The sequence below is a fragment of the Coenobita brevimanus genome, chromosome 30, assembly GCF_032717465.1.
Source record: "Coenobita brevimanus isolate Jiangsu-jjx chromosome 30, ASM3271746v2, whole genome shotgun sequence".
NCBI classification, from domain to species: Eukaryota; Metazoa; Arthropoda; class Malacostraca; order Decapoda; family Coenobitidae; genus Coenobita; species Coenobita brevimanus.
The window spans coordinates 25,949,340-25,954,966 of NC_136983.1; the positions used below are offsets into that span (position 1 = coordinate 25,949,340).

Genomic DNA, 5,627 nt, shown 5'->3' on the forward strand with positions numbered 1-5,627 from the left:
AAAAACACTCTATCCCTAACACCCGCTCGAAAAACAGAACAATAATCAGAATTACATTAGCTGTCGCAAAAGTGAGAAGAAATACAATATATGCCTCGCTGTGTTTGTCAGTTTAACAGGCTGATTCATTAAATTTTTTAGAGTTAATTCTAGTGTGCTTAATACGATTTTATTCAACTTACTACATGCGTTTCATGTAGAAGGGAGTAGTTGGGTGTATATTTGTCTTCTCCATTTCGAAAGGCGTCCCATATACTTAACAGGTTTCGTTTTGTGTGGCAAGAAGGAAAATGGGGTAAAAAGAGTTAACTATAAACAAAATAATAGCCACAAATAATCAAACTTACCGCATAAAAGACCTGTCCTGGCTTGGCATGTCCAATTAACCCAGTCAGTATGATGACGTCTTTATATATTTCGTTCTCATTGCTATCAGATAATTTCATTCAACTTAAGAGCTCCCTGAGAGATGGAATAAATGAAGGTTATTAGATCTAAAATTCCGAATTAGATACGTGTCTTTTAAACTGCCAAAAACAGTGAGAACAAAGTATAAAAAGACATAAGTGTCTTACGGGAATTTACTTGGACAACCAAGATACTACTACCAGTCACAGTACTACCGAGTAAACATTGACTCTGTCGCTTGTTTGTACTTTGTGTTACTGTGGTAGTAAATGACTGTTTTGCTTCTTCCATGGCATTCCAGATTTACATCACCTCTGCACTGATTGGTTCCTTGGTACTGCTGTATTTTTCTTTTTTCATTCCACAGATGTTGCTATCGATTGATCGTTATTTTTCGTTCCTAAAATAATTACTTTTGACCCCGGAGTGACTCGAACACCCAACCTTCTGATCTGGAGTCAGACGCGCTACCATTGCGCCACGAGGCCACTTATGTGCCAGGATGGACATTAAGGTTTGTTGATACATGTGACAGGTAACGCATGGGAAATGCCACTTGTCACCTGTGATTATTTCCCACCACAATCAGTCTGAATACTGCATACAACCTAACCATTTATTCCAGAGATCATGAATATTATTTGAATTACATCTCTCTCTCTCTTTCTAATATATATATATATATATATATATATATATATATATATATATATATATATATATATATATATATATATATATATATATATATATATATGTGTGTGTGTGTGTGTGTGTGTGTGTGTGTGTGTAATTCACCTGGTCGGTCAGGATCACTTGATGGTCGTGATGCTCAGCTTTTACCCTCCCGGAAGGGAGCTGAGAGCTCATATAGTCCGATCTAAGGGCAAGGCTGTGACCTTCACACACGCACACATCCGTCCCCTTGCTCAAGGGGGACAGTAACCACCCACTTCGTCAGTGGAACTTTTTCGCGACCTGAGCGAGGCGCGAATTGCCGTCCACCAGTTGGCAAGTGGGAACGTTACCACTGCACCAGCGAGCTGTGTGTGTGTGTGTGTGTGTGTGTGTGTGTGTGTGTGTGTGTGTGTGTGTGTGTGTGTGTGTGTGTGTGTGTGTGTGTCTGTGTGTGTGTGTGTGTGAATATTGAACACATTGTTTCTTAAAGGAAAAGGGAGATAATGGACCTGGAGAAGCCCAAATGGAGAAACAAAGAATAAAATTGACTTTATTACAACAGATAAGAATAACACGATCACAAATGTCACAGTTATTAACAAATTAAGCATTGGAAGTGACCAGAGAATGGTGGGTTGCACAGCCAGATTCAATTTCAGAAGTGCAAAAAAGAAGATGATTTAAAATTAAGAGATATTACCAACAGAAGTAAACGAAAACAAAGCAGCCTTTCAGTTGGAAATAATTAACAGATTTCAGGCTCTAAGTAATGCTGAATGTGATATTGATGAGCTGAATGACAGACTAATAAAAGTGCTAAAAGAATCAGCGGAGGCAGTAGGAAAACCTAATACAGCCAAAGCCAAGAAGTATTCAGAAAAGACACTCGAGCTAATGAACAAAAATAAAGAAGTGAAAGTAAAAACAAGGAAAAGATGGAACAGAACGAGCGGAATTAAATAAGCGTATCAACAAAAGACAAAGAGATGAAAAAGAAAGAGAAACATGGATCTGATCAAAGAAACTATGATAAAAGGAAAAAGTCTGAAACAAGGTCGAAGTTGAATGGCACTAGGAAAGCAGCAAGCTACATCACTGAAAGACAAAAACGGTGATGTCATTAAATGCATGGAAAACTAGGTGAAGCGTTGAAGATATTTACAAGGAACGTATGCATCAGAGACAGTAGTACCAATAGCTAGCTTTTAAGTTGACATCAGTGCTGACGTAAAACCAGACGAAGTAAATATTTGTCTTAAAAATATGGAGAGAGGGAAGGCTCCCTTAGAAGATGGAATATTAGCAGATTTACTGTTGGATGCAGTGGTAGAAGTACAAAACAGACTTGCCCACATATTTACTCAATGCATAAAAATCATGAAAATTCCCAAAACATGGTGTAATGCATGAGCTATTTCACTTTACAAAAAAGGTAACTCAAAAGTTCATAGTAAATATCGACCCATCATCTTATTATCAGACATTTACCACTTCTTCACTGAAGTCATTACGAACAGAATAACAATAAATCTGGAAGAAAACCAACCTCGTGAACAGGCAGGATTCTGAAACTGTTATTCGACTACTGATCATCTACACACAATGAATTAGCTAACAGAAAAAAAAAAAAAACAGAATATAATAAACCACTGTGCTTATTCTTTTCTTAATTACGAGAAGGCTTTTGCCTGAGTGCAGCTCATAGCAATTATAAATTCACTGGGGGACAAAGGAGTGAATGAGAACATCGTAAAACTGCTGGAACCATATATATATGGTTGGAATGGAAGATTGTCAGGTGTTGATAGAGGAAGGGCAAGAGAAGGTGTGGCCTTGTTAGTGAGTCCGGAAGTTCAGCAATGTGTGATTGAATGGAAGGAGGTGTCATCGAGACTGATGTGGGTGAAAGCGAAATTTGAACGTGAGTTGTGGGTGTTTGTGAGTGCATATGGGCCTGGTAGTGAAAGGGATGAACAAGAGAGGGAGTCTTTCTGGAATGATGTTGATGAGTGTCTGCAGAGTTTTGAAGCGAATGTGAATGTGGTAATGATGGGAGATCTGAATGCTAGAGTGGGAAATGTAGCAGTTGAAGGTGTAGTTGGTATGCATGGTGTGCCTGGAAGAAATGAAAATGGGGAACGAATGATAGCGATGTGTGTTGAGCGAGAGATGGTGATTGGGAATACGCTGTTTGAGAAGAAAGATATTTATAAGTATACATGGGTGAGACAGGAGGGTGGAAGGGTTGTTGATAGAGCCTTGATGGACTATGTGGTTTTGTCTAGGAATGTAATAGGAAGATTGTTGGATGTGAGAGTTCTGAGAGGGGAGGGTGGAGGTATGTCTGACCACTACCTGGTGGAGGGAAAGTTAAGAGTAGGTAAGAGATGGATGAGAGCTAGGAGGGTTAGGTGTGGCAGGGAGGTTTTGAAAGTGAGTGAGTTGGATAAAAGAGAGAAAAAGATAGAGTATCAGGAGAAATTGAAAGATGAGTGGAACGCAGTGAAAGATCGGGAAAATGGCAGCGTGGAGGAGGAATGGCAGTTGTTTAAGAGTGCTGTGGTGGGGCATGCAGAAGAGGTGTGTGGTGTGAGACGTGTGGGTGGTGGTGTAAGAAAAGGAAGTGAATGGTGGTGCGAGGAAGTAAGTATGGCTGTGGCTGAGAAGAGACGTGCATATGAAGTGTGGCTGCAGAGGAAGGATGAGATGTCATATGAAAGGTATAAGGAGAAGAGGAATAGAGCGAGAAGGGCTGTGCGTGATGCTAAAGTGGCAGCAGATGAGAGGTGGGGTAGGCGGCTGACAGAGAATTTTCAGCAGAATAAGAAAATGTTTTGGAAGGAGGTGAAAAGGGTGAGAAAGGGAGAGTCTGGGAAGGAAGAACGAGTAAAATCAGAGGATGGAAGGATGTTAATTGAGATGGATGCAGTAAGGAAGAGATGGGCAGAGTATTTTGAAAGATTGTTAAATGTAGAGGAGGAAAGGGTGGCTGAGATTGTGGCGGATGGAAGGGTGCAAGGAATAAATGTGTTGGGAGAGTTGAATGATTCTTTGATCACGAAGGAGGAAGTGGAGAAGGCAGTAAAGGAGATGAAAACGAGGAAAGCTGCAGGTATGGATGGGTGTGCTGTGGAATGCCTGAAGGGTGGTGGAGTGACTATTGTTGACTGGTTAGTAAGATTGTTGAATGTGTGTTTTGAGAAAGGTATGGTGCCAATTGACTGGGCAAGTGCTTGTGTGGTCCCATTGTATAAAGGCAAGGGTGATAAGTATGAATGTACTAGCTTTAGGGGTATAAGTCTGTTGAGTGTTGTAGGTAAGGTGTATGGTAGAGTGTTAATTATGAGAGTTAGAGAGGGTACAGAGGAGTGATTAGTGATAAGCAGTGTGGCTTTAGGAGAGGGAGGGGATGCGTTGATCAGGTGTTTGCTGTGAGACAAGTGTGTGAAAAGTATTTAGTGAAAGGCAAGGATGTGTTTTGGGCATTTATGGATTTAGAGAAAGCGTATGATAGAATTGATAGGGAGGCTTTGTGGACTGTTTTAAGATTGTATGGACTTGATGGTAGGTTACTAAAAGGGGTGAAAAGTTTTTATGTAAATAGTAGAGCGTGTGTAAGAGTGGGAAATGCTGTGAGTGATTGGTTTCCCGTGAGAGTGGGGCTGCGACAGGGATGTGTGATGTCGCCTTGGTTGTTTAATATTTACATGGATGGTGTTGTAAGGGAGGTGAATGCAAGAGTTTTAGGTGGTCTGAGTCTGGTAAATGTTGATGGAGGAGAGTGGAATCTGAAGCAGCTGCTGTTTGCAGATGATACTGCACTGGTGACTGATTCAGAGGAGAGATTGAGACAGTTGGTAGAGGAGTTTGGAAGGGTGTGTGAAAGGAGGAAATTGAAAGTAAATGAGAATAAGAGTAAAGTGATGAAGTGTACGAGGTTGATAGATGGTAGGGGGATGAATATAGTTTTGAATGGTGAGTTGCTTGAGGAGGTAGATTGTTTTAAATATCTAGGGTCACATGTTGCTGTGGATGGAAGAATAGATGCAGAAGTGAAGTTTAGAATAAATGAAGTAGGAAAGGTGCTGGGAGGAATGAAAAAAGTGTTTAAATGTCGTTCGCTTAGAATGGATGTAAAGAGAAGGCTGTATGAGGGTGTTGTGGTACCGACTGCATTATATGGGGCTGAAACATGGAATATGGGTGTAGCAGAGAGGAAAAGTTTGAATGTAATGGAGATCAGATGTCTGAGGAGTATGTGTGGAGTGACGCGTATGGATCGGGTGCGAAATGATGAAGTGCGAAGGAGAACTGGAGTTGTTCGGGAGATGGCTGGCAGAGTTGAGCAGAGGGTGTTGCAATGGTTTGGGCATATGGAGAGAATGGATAATGAGCGACTGGTGAAAAAGATAACTAGATCTGATGTGAGAGGTGTAAGGCTGAGAGGAAGACCACGAATAGGATGGATGGACAGTGTGAAGAGAGCGCTGGATGCGAGAGGGATGTCTGTTGAGCAAGGAAGAGTGGCTGTGCGTGACAGA

General features: G+C 41.1%; 1 non-coding gene across 1 annotated transcript; it reads right to left on the reverse strand.

Moving 5' to 3' along the window:
- Nucleotides 1-824: 824 nt before the first annotated feature.
- On the reverse strand, nt 825-896 carry TRNAW-CCA (transfer RNA tryptophan (anticodon CCA)). The gene has a single exon. It is a non-coding gene; the product is annotated as a tRNA-Trp (tRNA).
- Nucleotides 897-5,627: the final 4,731 nt, after the last annotated feature.